The sequence below is a fragment of the Xiphophorus couchianus genome, chromosome 20 (assembly GCF_001444195.1).
Source record: "Xiphophorus couchianus chromosome 20, X_couchianus-1.0, whole genome shotgun sequence".
Lineage (NCBI taxonomy): Eukaryota > Metazoa > Chordata > Actinopteri > Cyprinodontiformes > Poeciliidae > Xiphophorus > Xiphophorus couchianus.
In genome coordinates this window covers 23104942-23119301 of record NC_040247.1, presented here as the reverse complement: position 1 = coordinate 23119301, position 14360 = coordinate 23104942, and positions in this window count along the sequence as shown.

Genomic DNA, 14360 nt, shown 5'->3' with positions numbered 1-14360 from the left:
CGCCCCCGCAGCCGTTTCCAAGGCTTCGCTGCGGCTCGCCCCCGGAGCCCGTTCCGAGGCTTCGCTGCGGCTCGCAGCCGCTTCCGAGGCTTCGCTGCGGCTCGCCCCCGCAGCCGCTTCCGAGGCTTCGCTGCGGTTCGCCCCCGCAGCCGGGACCGAGGCTCCGCTCCGGCTCACCTCCAGCCGGCGCACCCGAGGCAGAATCAGCCGGCGTTCCAGCCGGCGCACCGGAGGCAGAATCAGCCGGCGTTCCAGCCGGCGCACCCGAGGCCGAATCAGCCGGCGCACCCGAGGCCGAATCAGCCGGCGTTCCAGCCGGCGCACCCGAGGCCGAATCAGCCGGCGTTCCAGCCGGCGCACCCGAGGCCGAATCAGCCGGCGTTCCCTCCGAGACCCCGACTCCCGAGACCCCCTGTGTTCCGACCGAGACCCCCTGTGTTCCAACCGAGACCCTCTACGTTCCTTCCGGGACCCCGACTCCCAGTGTTCCGACCGAGACTCCCTGCGTTCCTACCGAGACTCCCTGCGTTCCGACTCAGACTCCCAGCGTTCCACCCGAGACCCTGACCTCCAGCGTTCCACCCGAGACCCTGACCTCCAGCGTTCCACCCGAGACCCTGACCTCCAGCGTTCCACCCGAGACCCTGACCTCCAGCGTTCCACCCGAGACCCTGACCTCCAGCGTTCCACCCGAGACCCTGACCTCCAGCGTTCCACCCGAGACCCTGACCTCCAGCGTTCCTCCAGAGACCCTGACCTCCAGCGTTCCTCCAGAGACCCTGACCCTCTGCGTTCCTCCAGAGACCCTGACCCTCTGCGTTCCCTCCGAGACCCTGACCCTCTGCGTTCCCTCCGAGACCTTGACTCCCGAGACCTTGACTCCCGAGACCCCGAGGACCAAGACCCCCTGCGTTCCTCACAAGACTCCCAGTGTTCCGACTCAGACCCCCGGCGTTCCCACCGAGACCCCCTGTGCTCCACCAGAGACCCTGCCTCGGGGGGCTCATCATCGCCACCTCCCGGGCCGCGGACAGCCGCTGGACCGCCTCCTGGGGTCCCGCCTCTGTGGTTCCCGCCTTCAGCGCCGCGGACGGCCGCCGGACCGCCTCCGTGGTTCCCGCCTCCAGCCCCGCGGACGGCCGCCGGACCGCCTCCGTGGTTCCCGCCTCCAGCCCCGCGGACGGCCGCCGGACCGCCTCCGTGGTTTCCGCCTCCAGCGCCGCGGACGGCCGCCGGACCGCCTCCGTGGTTCCCGCCTCCAGCGCCGCGGACGGCCGCCGGACCGCCTCCGTGGTTCCCGCCTCCAGCCCCGCGGACGGCCGCCGGACCGCCTCCGTGGTTCCCGCCTCCAGCGCCGCGGACGGCCGCCGGACCGCCTCCGTGGTTCCCGCCTCCAGCGCCGCGGACGGCCGCCGGACCGCCTCCGTGGTTCCCGCCTCCAGCGCCGCGGACGGCCGCCGGACCGCCTCCGTGGTTCCCGCCTCCAGCGCCGCGGACGGCCGCCGGACCGCCTCCGTGGTTCCCGCCGCCGCGGACGACCGCCGGACCACCTCCGTGGTTCCCGCCTCCTTTGCCTCCGCCCACCCTGTGGGTAGTTTTTTGTTGTTTTTGGACTCTTGGCCCTTCTTGTTTTTCCGCCCACGATGGTGGGTTGTTTTTTTTTTTTTTGTTGGTTTGGACTCTGGCCCGCCGTCCGGCACCCCTCCACCCACCCTTGCTGGGTTTTTTGGTTGTTTTTTTTTTTTCTTGGGCGTCTGGTAGCCGCCCTTGAGGGGGGGGTACTGTCATGATCTGTGTTTTTCCTTGTTTATTTAGAGTTTTCTGTGTCGTTAAGTCTCTTCGTTGTCCTGTCCTCCCCTTGATTGTTCCCAGGTGTGTCTCGTCTCTGTGATTACCCTCCCGTGTATTTAACTCCACCTGTGTTCCTTGTTCGTCGTCGGGTCCTCGTCTATGTCTAGTCAGTTCGTCGTCAGTGTTTCCTTGTGCCTGCTGTTCGTTGTTTTGACTGGCTTTCCGTAATTAAAACACCATATTCATCATACCTGGGTCCGCTGCATCTGCCTCACCACTCTCACCACCCGCATTTCCTGACACAATGTGTTGCACACAGTCTTACCTAACAACCCAATGACCTGTTTGTTCCCATTAAATCGCTGGGTAGCAACAATTAAAAGCTAGAGGGAGCTTGTGGTACTGATTAGGGTTAAAACATTTAGTTTGATTTAAAAAAAAAAACAATGTTTAGTCACTTTAGGGTTAATAAAAAATCAACCCATACTGTTTTTTAGTCATCCATCAGGCCAGTGCTTCCTAAACTTTCCAGTTTCCTGACCTACAAACAATATTGAAAGAAACTCTTGGCATTGCTGCAACACATTGGCTATTTATATTTGGCATTTCTGTTTTTAGCTCTTCTACAGGTTTATTTTTTTAAGAGGATCTCAACACCAATATTGGGAACCACTTGATGACTTAATTGCTTTTAACTTAATCGCTTTTCACCGAAACTGAAGCACCATTTCGCCGAGCTCTCCAAGTACCACTGAATCTGTCATCTATACTTCAATTTTATACACATTTTAAGAAGTGTATGTTCCCCTTTCTACTTTATGGCATAAAACCCTCTTTAGTAACCCTCTCTTTTTTTCTGGCCTCCTCTGTCTAAAGCCACCAACATCAGAAGCAAGGCCAACACGGGTCAGGGCCAATCCCTTGCTCTAACGGAGCATAAATGTGTTTTACCGGTGGGTAGAATTACCAAGGGATAACACAGTGTGTCACTCTGTGCCACTGTGCATCACACAACGGGCTCAAACAGGTGGAAAATGTATTCAGAGAGCAGGTATGAAATCAACCTCTGTCACTAAAAAAGCACGTCCCACTTACTATCATCTAGATTCGAAATTATATTGTACATTTTGATCAGTAGTTTGGAAATAAAGAGACAACCGGTTAATTGAGGAGATTCTAACAACTTTAGTAACTGAATTTGTTTTTTTTATGACTAATCAGATTGCAAGGGTGCTGTGATTTTACCAAAAAACAGATGAGATTATTCGACTTTGTGCAGGAGGATTAAATGGTTCTGATTGTTCAGCAGTCAGCTGAGCCTTCAAGCATCTTTTCTGTGGTAAACAGCGCCTTCCTCTGATTCTTATGGGAATTACACTCAAATGAATGTCATGTAAAACAGAATGAACTTAGTAAATCAGGGGTTATGGAGTTCATCATTATGATCTGAACTGCGGCACGCTCTGTTTACTCCAGCATAGGTGCTCTGCATTTGTCAACTTTAAAGCTTCACAAAACATGATTTATACATTTTCTCAAAATGCGAATAGATTATGTGCAGAGCAAAGATCGATCCAAGATTTAATTACAAAGTTGGAGCATTACCAGACCTTCAGCTACACTCAATAAAAGGACACACACTCTTCCTTTTTACTGTCTGACACAAAATCAGACTGAACTTTTCCTCTTTTAGTTCAGTGAGGTTTTCCACATTCATTTGTAATTTCTGGTTCAAATCTTTGTCTCAGTCACTTGGGCAAGACATTTCCCCCACTTGGCCTGCTGGTGGTGGTTCAGAGGGCAATGGCATGGCAGCCTAACTTCAATCAATCTGATCCAGGGCTACACTTGCGTATTATCGTCAGGGCGTGAATGGTGGTGTGTGTAAAGTGCTTTTGTGTCCTCAGACTTGATAATGTGCTGGTTATTTACAATTTTACCATCATTTGGGCCCAAGATTCAACACCCTGGCAGATGTCCTGATATGTTCTTTCCTCGCGATGCCATCCACTTGGTGAAGTGCACCAGTCCTTCCTACTGCAAAGCAACCACAGAACACAGTGCTGCCACGCCTGCACTCTATATTTAGAAGTGTGTCCTTAAATCCGTTTTATCCTTTTACGTTCACTTGCAAAAATGCCCCAAACATTTCACAATTTCACTTTCATCAGACCAAGACCAGTGGACCTGTCCCACTGAAGAGGATCTCAACACCAAAAGGGAAGGTCTTTTTTTCCTCCATCCATTTGTAAACTGCAAAACTGGCTTTTATGTCGCTTTTAGAGTAATAGCCGCTTCCTCTCTGTGTGACCTTTGAGCCGCTCAGAGGTCACCACAGTACACCCAACTCTGGGACACATAACACTTCTCCCTCCTCAACAGGAAATTCCCAATCCCATTCGTACAATTCACCTCCTGATATTTAGCCCGACTTCTGTTGATTTTTCTACGATGTTACATAAGGAACAATGTGCTTTAGGTGTTGCCTCAACATATGTCTACAGAAGTGACTTAATTTAACACAAATGAGTCTGATTTAATGTAAGGCAGTGGGGGAGGGAAAAAAGACTTTGTCTTTTTATATAGTGGATGCAAATATCTAGTTTGAACAGTGAAATCACTTTGAACTACAGTGTCTTGTATAACGTGGGAGATGTTTATTCCCTCTGGTCCACAGTGATAAAGCATGTCTCTGTGAAAATCTTTTCTTGCTAAATGGCGGCGTGACGTGGAAGGCCCGGAGGCCAAGGGCCAGCCGGAGGACAGGTGGCGAGCTAATCATGTGGAAAATGAGAGCCTGGAAGGCAGTTGTTGAGGTGGGGATGGGGGCAGATAAGACGTGTCCACTTTGTGCTCAGAGGTCTTGGACCAACTGGGAACAAGACCAGCCTCACAGTCCTTTGCTGCGTCTGCCAGGAAACCCCTGTTCCCACCCAATATTCCCATATCTCTATTATCCACCCAGTGTGCCTCAGACCATCACCAAAAGGCTAAACTGTTGTTCTAGTGCGGGTTTTTTTTCACGCTCATTACACAAATTCCCTGAGAAGTGCCTCATCAACCTGTTCTGCTGAATGAAAGAGGATGTTTGATCATCTATCCATATTTTCTAGTCAACTTACTAACAGGTTTCATCATTTACTACATAAATAAACAATGCTTTTGTAACAAAGCCTTGTCAAGCAGCAATATTAGTCTGCTAAGAACATTGACGGAAAATGTTCTTGACATTTTCCGTCAAGAACGTGGCAAAAATGTCAGTTTTGGAACGTCTTTATTTAAGAGCAAACAGACGGCAAAAAACAAACATATGAGGTAATCTGGGTTATTTTTGCCTTACAATGTTATTTTCTTCCATGTTTACGCAAACATGAGAATACAGTAATTTCTTAAAAACTAGAAATGAGAGATATGGAAGTAGCATGATGTGATTGAAGTTGCTGTAAGAGTATATTACCAAGATTATTGGATCCCGCCTTCCAAATCATTGAATTCAGCTGTTCCAATCACTCCTCAGGTGTATAAAGTCCTGCTATGCAGGCTGTTTTTACAACCCTTTGTGAAAGAAGTGTCACTCTTGGTATGCAGATGTGAAAAGCAAGTCACCATTAAAGTCAGCAGTGGAGATGTGTTTTTTAGCGTTCACAAATTATCTCTCTCTGGATTAAAAATTGGGATCCCACTCACGTTTATTAAAGTTGAAAAGCAAATACTTTTAGCAGTATGCTCCATTTCACAGACACAAATACCGTAATGTCAAAAATCCCACTTCTGAGAATAGGTTTGTGACCATCAGTTTTAAAATCACAGGGAAATGGGGTTTTTGTAAATGTAAGTTTTATTTGTGTATTCTCCATGTCAATATACAGATAAGAGGATGATGATCAGCTTATGTCTTTGTTATTTCCCAGCACTGTTTATTTGTTTGTTTTTTCAGAGCTAATATAGACGGGGAAATAGTCCCGGCTCTAACACACTCTGGCCCACACTTCCAGAGCCACAGGGACGAAGCCAGAAAATCCAGAAAACCTGTTCAGACCAAATGGCCACAGCAGCATTCGTCCCCAGGGCCGACTCTTTGACAAACCTAGCTGCAGGGCAGAAAAAGCTGGTCAATATTATTGTGTTTTTTTTAAGAGAGAATATTGCTGCATGTGTTTTGAATAACATCCTGAGGGGGGAAACCATTGATTGGAACTACAGCTTGACAAGGAAAGACTCCTAAATGATTTCAAATTGTTCCCAAATTGCTGTCAAGTTAGTGTCACCCTCATTTAGAAAAAGGTGTTTTTAGGGAACAGGGGTAATAGAGGTGCTGAATTTGCAAGTATTGATAAAATTTGTAGATTTTGTATTTCTGCAGGCTGTGGAAATCTTGCTACAACCTCTATTGGAATAAGATATTGAGCAATTTATTATAATTCAACAATCAATTTCCTCTTTTTGTCATGTCACTCGTGAAGTTAGCTTTGTTTCTAAGAACTCTTTGCATCTGTACCTACTCCATTTCACAGACACAAATAACTTCATATGAATACCTCTTAATAACTGTGTGGTGCAGGCAGAGGAAATTAAATGTTCTAACTCAAAATCCGAAATTAGAAAATGTGTTTCTCATCCTACACTTTCTGCTCATTAATATTTACTTTGTAGGAACAAACCAGAAAAGTAGAGCTGTGACCCAGTTTAAATTTAATACTTAGTATTAACGTTACAAAACAATAAATGAAAATAAAAAGGTATCCAAATAATACGCCTTACAAATAATGTCTAAAATCTTTGGTTGGAAGGGATGATTCTCTGATCTGCTCAATCAAAGATTATGTGTGTACATAAAAACAAAAAAAACATTTAAATGTGATCCTTCTAATTGAAACAGGTTTCCAAAACAGAGACTCATAAACTTCTTATATTTTATGTGTAAAATGCAGACATCCAGATTGTTTTTGACACACCTTTCAGACACACTGCTTTTGTAAATTAATGCAGAAATGCGCTGAGTAAAGAATTTGGCTGCTGCAAACTTTATATGAGATTATTTACTTACTGTATTTACAGACAATAAAGGGTTTGGAGCGATGCTTTGAAATCTAAACATAACCAGCAAAAACACGGAGTTTAACCATCTACAACAAATTACGCTTGGCTTACTTTTAGCACAACATAATGTCTTCACATCACCCCTGTCTGTCTGGTGCTTCTAGCACAGCTTGACATCACTTGAACTCTCTGCAAACAAGGTGTGGAGCAGTTTTGTATTTCTCTTGCTGCAGTTATAAATTCACAACCAAACCCGTGTGGTTAACAAAAGCAGGTACCGTCTTCTTTCACAACTTAAGTTTAGTAGCATTATCCATTCATGCCAGCATGAATAGACTGTTTGGTCTGAGAACATCCCTGTCACTTAAAGATGGATCAGCAGCAAAGACATGGAGTGTAAAAAAAAGAGAGAAAGCAAGGAGAAGAAAAGCTATTTTGCCCAGTCGCCCTATTAATTTGAAGCGAGCCCCCCTCCCACCCCGCCCACGATTCTTTTTCTCTTGCAGTTCAAATTAAAGGCTGGAGGTGAGGAAGAGGAGGAGGCAAAGGGTTGGTGACGAGAAAAAAGAGAAGAAAGGTGTTAATTGCTTGCCAATCGATAATTCTATAATTACTTTGTGACAAATGGCTGGCTTGTGGTGCTGGGGTAGCTTCAGAGGAGGGTGGTCAGCAGGTGTGGATGCTAAAAGGGATTGGGAACGGAAATATTTGCTTTTGTGCCTTCAAGCCCACCTGCCCCCAGGGATTTGTGACGGGGAATTTATGTCAGGTTTTAAACGTGAGGCCGAATCTGCCTGGAGTTGTGCCTTGTCGTGGTTAAAAAAAAAAAAGAGGGCGCAAGCACACGTGCCATACGTCTCAAACGACATTTTTCCTCCTGTTGCGTAAGTAAATCCCCTTATTTTACAGTACACAACAAAGTCTAAAGAGAATATTCCTCCAGATGATCGCGTTTGAGCCATTAAACTGTCAGAGCAATTCATGAGAGAAGCGGCGCTGTCAAAGCAATCCTGAAGCAAGAGGTTTGAATTTGGCTTGAAGACTTTGAGTCTACTACTGCCTGTCACAGTTCACTATCTTCCAATCACAGTTTCATTATGCCAGCCGGGCGTGAAGAGATGGGAGTCTCTCCTTGCCGTAGGGGGAGCTTTAGGCAGACAGCAGGTGGGCTATCTGGAGACCTGCACAGGTCAGAGCGCCCTGACTCCTAGCACCCCCTAGCTGCTGCAGACGGGCGGGGGAGGGTCAGATAGGCCAACGGGAGATTGATGGCCCACCTTTGTTCATGTCAAATCACCTGTCAGCGCGCCCCTGGCACTGAATTCATTTTGTTCCAAGCCACCATTAACCTTGCACCACTTGGATTCATTCCTTCTCTCCATGGACCAGACCCCTCGCAACCTTTGTCCACCACAGCCGCCAAGCTAGTTACTGGGCTCAACTTTTATCTCTGAACTTCCATCGGCGTAGCTTACTTTTAAACGGCGAGCAGTTGAACGGGTTGAGTCCAGTAGATCTTCAGCCCACCAGGTCCAAAACGTGAGTGTTTGCGGCACGCTAAGCAGCACTGATTCATTCTGAGATCTTTCTCAGAGGCTTTTGTGCTCACCAATCTACATGCATTTGAATAAAAATGCATTGTACTGACTATGTGCCGTCGCAGGATTTCATATTGTACGTGTGATCCGTCTGTATATGAAGCATGGTTGTGAGCAGATGTTTGATCATTTCAGAGGCCTATAAAAGGGTGATTGGGCTGCCAGTGGCCGCTGTAATATTGATTGATGGCGGGCAGGTGGGGGCCACAGTTTCTGCCCTCAGACAGACTCTGTTTATTTATACAGTCTGCCGTCTGCCCACCTTACCCACAATGAGGCTACATTCACTGAATTTACAGTCGTCAGGAGAGAAGAGGTATGGTAATGATGCTGGGTAGCCCGGAGGAGCAAAAAAAAAAGAAACATTTTTACTTCATACTCTCCACACTCTGATATAAGTTATAGCAGGCTGGATCTAATGTATGTTTTGCTGCTGTAAAATACACAGGTAGTCAGCTGTCTAGGATCTGCTGGGCCATATATGATCTAAATCCTAAAAGGTTGTAATATTAGAATAGAATAGAATAGAAAAACATTAATTGCATTTGTTAGCTTAAATAAGCCCAAGCAGTGAAAGCGATGCTGCAAAAGTCTGATTACCCTAACCTTTTCTGGTTAGCAGCTGGCACAACCTAGCAGCTATGTTTAGCATTCACCTTTTGCGTAAAATATTGGTCAAAATATCTACATGTACTCTGACCAAATGTATTAATTCTCTTTTGGATTAAGATGCAAAATATGTATATTTTTAATTTGATCAGTTCGCTTCTTCTAACTGGTGGTAATATAAAATATAAAAGATTCAAGTCCTGGCTTGAATCTGTGGCGGAGGCTGAAAATGTTTAGTTTTATATTCAGTGTAAAATATTATCTAAATTTAGCTGATCGTCAATAATAGTCTAATGTTTACATAATGAAGTCCTTACTATTTATTAATGCTACCAAAGAAGGGGAGGTAAAGAAAAGTTCAGAACCTCGGTTAGTAAATTTTCCACTCATCCATGTTCTGGACCTTCTGCTTATCTTCAACAGTCTTTTCGGGGTGACTGTGGTTAGAGTTCGTCCCATAATTGGTGGGACGAACCACCATATAAAAACAGCACAGCATGTTTTTATATGGTGGAAGGGAACTGGACTACCTAGAGACAAAACAATGAATTGAAAAGCCCTGCCCAAGATTAAGATCTGGGACCTTCTTGCTAGGATAGTTTAATTCTGCATTAAAATGGTCTCATTAATGTTAGAAATAAGTTATGTTAATGAAATGGATGGCGATGCCAAGTCAAACCCATAAGACAAACCTGTCAAGTTAAATCCAAAAAAGGACTGGACAAGTCCAGAATTACCCAAACTGTGCTTTTAGAGTGTATTGAACATAAACAGAGCATTTGTTAACTAGGCCAGAAACTGACAGACGGTGAAAAAAGTTTCTGATAAAATAGTATGCCAAATACTGCCAAGCTATGAGCATCCTTCTTAAACGTGACAGATGAACACGGACAGAGAGGTAGTCCTCTCTATGCTAAACAATGAAGCCTCCTTTCCAGTATTCAGAGCTTAGAAGGAGTCAGTGGTTGGACGCAGGCTGCCTCTCAGAGCATGTCTTCTGTTCCACAGCAGCTCAGGGATCAGCTCATGTCCCTGACAGGACACCGTGCCACAGAGTGTTGACCTGTCCGCTGAGCACGGCCGCAAGCCTCAGATCAGTGGCGATGCCTGGCCTGCGGGTTGTTCTTTATGGCTGTTCTGCTGAGTAGCTGGCTCTCCGCTGTGCACACGGCGGCTCTCCAGATGGATGCTGGGACAGCGGAGGCCACAGGGCTGAAAATCCCATCAAGCAACAGTTCCAGGCCCGTGCACTGAGAAGATGAAGCACGCCAGCGCAGCAGGGGACACAGGCCAAACCTTCCTACACCTCCATCACGCTCCCACCTTATGTACCCCTCATTCCTCCCTCTCTTCATTCCTCTCTTCCTCCACCCCTTTTTCCCCCTTCTTCTTACAAGGCAAAACTGCATGGCCAACCAGCCAGAATATGAAGTGTGGCCCTCGGGGTCTGTGGCCCTCGCTTGTTAAATAAAGGAACTGACTGGCTGATTGATAGACCCTCAGCAGTCCCTGCACCTAACATGTTTCCCAGTTATCCGAATCCTTTGTTGGCTAGGCCTACGTTAGCATTTGTTAAACGCAGTGTTTGATGGATAGCACCAATTTTCCTCCTAAAACCCAGATGAGCCGCCCAAGCACCTTTTCCACTCCCCAGGTTTGTCCCCAGGTAAACCCCACGAGGACGAGAGGACAGGAATATTCTAAAACAGTATCCATCAAACAGCCTTGTGCGCGGCTGCAGCGGCGACGCCGTGTTTCAATTATGCATCTGCTCTCAGGTGGCTAAAATTTTGTTCAACCTCTTACCTTTTCCGGGCCATATAGGGAGCATCCTGCATGCTGCCTTCACAAAGTCTGCACTTGTACTTTCTGGGAATGAATTCTCTTCTGTTGCCATTTCCTCAGATTTCATTACATTATAATATACTACAACACATTACTGTAAACTGTAGATCTTGGACAGCTTTACTGCTGCTGTTTCCAACAACAGTAAAGCAGAATTACCACCCTATGTTTGTGTGCCTTCACCAGCCTCTCAAGATCACATCAGTCTCACCTTCTGGTCCTTAGTTATGGCACTGACTGATGGCCAGGATCGTATTATAATATTTATGAAATGGACCGTTGATTTTATAAATCAAAGAAATTGGAGTTTCTCTTATAGCCAGAAATGTATTAATAATGCTTTTCAACAATATTGTTTCTCTTGCAAATTTCTTCTGTTTTTGCTCTTTTGTCACGTTAAAGGTTTCATCTCATCAGACAAATTGTATTGTTGGACAAATATACCCAGAGTAAATATAAAAAGCAGTTTTCAGATGCGGATTTTGTTTATCAAGAAAAAAATAAAATGGTTCAAAAGCAACATGAACTAATGTGCCTCTTTAACAGACCCCTCTTTAATCATGAGTTAACTATGATTGACCACTTTTTTTTTTTTTCCTCGAAAGCTTAGTTGAGTTTTTCTTGCAACCCCCGACCCGATTATTTCCAGAGATAAAATCACCTAAATAGAGCTTATCTGGCCTATCAGGCAACATGTCCTAGGCTATAAGGTCTCAAAGAGCTAAGGAAATTTGAGAACCAAAGACAAACAGTCATCAAACATTAAAAGTTTGAAAAGGGCCACAAAGTCTAAGGTTAAGGCTTTGGGATGCCAGTGAACTACAGAGAAAGCCGTTATCCACAAACGGAAAAAAACATGAAACCGTCTCAGAGAACTGCAGCAGAGTGACACCCTAGAGCCACTAAGTATTTATAACAAGCTTTAGACAGTATATTTATACCTAGCAGTTGTTTGAGAGGCATGCCAGGAAACAGGATTCTTTTTCACCCCACGTCAAACACAGATTTCTACGAAGACTATTACTGGAGCTTTCTGCTTTAGTCGGATGAGAACACAGCGAGGCTGTTTGACCACAAACACTCCAAGCATGTTTGCTTATTTCCATTGTTAAGTATGGCGAACCTGGTTCATAAGTTTCTTAAAAAATAAAATTTAAAAGAAAAAAGAAAAAATTGGTCTAATGTGAATACTTAACTAGTAATGATTAATGTTATCATTGGCCTTATTACCTAAAACTTATGGCCAAACTAAGACTGAAATATCTTCCATGACCATCTCAGTCCTTAGAGAAGATCTGTGATGAGTTTAATAATCTATAGATGATGACTGTAATTTTTCTTTCTCAAAGTGTTAGATAATGCCACAGCAATAAAAGAAGGATTTATTTTTAAGATCTTTTATATTTCAGGAGTTCAGGTAATTGTAGAGAAATCTGCAAACCCCAGTCTAAAAGTTAGAAAATTCTCCTCCGAGGACGCCGCCCTAATGGCAGGGCCGTGTGCTCGGCAATCCACAAAGGCTGCGCAGGAGTGTCAGCGTGATGCAGTGCACCGAACAGACAGGTGAAAAAGATAAACAGTTGTGAGACGAGTCTCTGGAGTACTGGGTTCATTTGTTACCTACCGAGGACAGACGCACTCCTGTCAGACAAGCCATGGCAACGCCAGATGCGAGGTCATTCCAGTTACGGAGGGAAAATCTTGGGTTAAGGACAAAGATTCTTTCTTCTCACAAGATGGTGCAGAGAGGTTTTATTTCCCCTGTGGTGTTCCATGGTAAATGCCCTGTCTGCATTTAATTTGAAGAAGCTGGATTCACCCCACCTCCACCCTCCACCCTTAAAAGTAAAGTCCTACTAATAGATAAATAATTAGCTCATTTTTGATTGTGTTTTTGCTCAACTCCGGATCAATTTAGCTACACCTCAGACACAGACCCCAAAAGGCTTTTTCTTGGATTTCTTATTTACATTACAGCTACGCAGTGACCCTAAGCACATAAATACACCAGCCATTTTCTTCTTGTGACTCTGCAACGTTAAGTTTACCTTTTCGACTACCCGTTTCTCTGTGCGACATGCCTCCTTCATCATGCATGTCAGACTGAAGATGCTCTCAGACAGAAGTCTTTTATTGAGGATGCGGACAGGTACTTGAGACACAGTGGCTCCTAACCAGAACAACTGGCATCTCTGCTTTGCAGATGGACATGCAGGTGGGCTCACAGGTGGAGAGGGAAGAGGGGAAAGGCTCTGCCAGTTATGTGTCCTGTTTGGCGAAAGCATCTGTGTGTGTGCAAGTGTGTGTGGACAACATCTGGGCTGCGGTCCACTGACGTGTCAGCCAAGGAATTAAAGAGTGAAGCTACACTGCACCCTGCTGGACAACTGCAGCTCTGCAAGGTCTGGTCACATAAACAGTTATTTTCTGTTTTACTTCATATCTCTGGTTAGTTTTGGAAATTCAAAAAGCTGGAGCGATAAATCTTTAAAGGTTTAATAATCCTCCCAAAATACTGTAAACAAAAATAACTTATTAATCATGTTTTGCGTTGAATCTGTGAGATATTTCGAAAAGATTAGCGGACGTCACAATGTTTAATTAGTGAAGGCAAAAACCTTTGTCTCTCTCTCTCTCTGAGCAATGGTCGCTGTTCGCACAGAATCTTTGATCCTACATAAATTATTTGCTCTGCCTGTGAAAAGATGGACAGAAGCAAACAATGCGACTGCAGAAAGCACACCAACAAATAATATCGATCCCAGCAGCACACGGACAGCTAATCAATGAATGTATGTCCTCCCCACACAGGCTGCAAGTCAAGATCAATTCTGAAGACAGATGAGGCATCTGCAGATAAAGTGAACTAGTTCTAAACCATATCCCAGCGCTGCGAAACTGAATAAATTCCCCAAACATATGAAAGATTGACTGCAGCTTTGAGAAATGGAGATGCCAGATTGTTTGAACCGACTTTTGAACAACCAAGTATAATGACGTAACTAAGAAATATTGTTTCCGCAGCCTCTGAGTTCATCCCCCACCGCTTTTTTTTCTTCTTCTAAATTCTTGGTGTCTGGTCATGCACTTTTATATCACTTGCTCTCTGGCCTCACATCATGAACCACCAGATGATTTATTGATCTCAACAAAGTCTCCAAATAACCTGCATTATTGTTTCATCACCTTGTCATTATTGCCCCATGATGAGTCTGGTATAAAAAAAAGTTGGAGATGTCCCTCAAGGGCATCTCTCTCAATATGGGACCAACTGGCTCATTATTTTTCATGTCTTGCAGACACAGGAGAGGCTATAGGTGGTTATTGTCTCAGTGATTGCAAGGACAGCTGGCTGATTTAACCACTGATCGGTTTTTGTATTTACGTTCTTATGTGATGGTAATTTAAAGCAGCCTCACAATTTAGAACGTGCCTTGCGAGGTCCATCAGGGGTCAATGTTTGGACCTGGATGATGT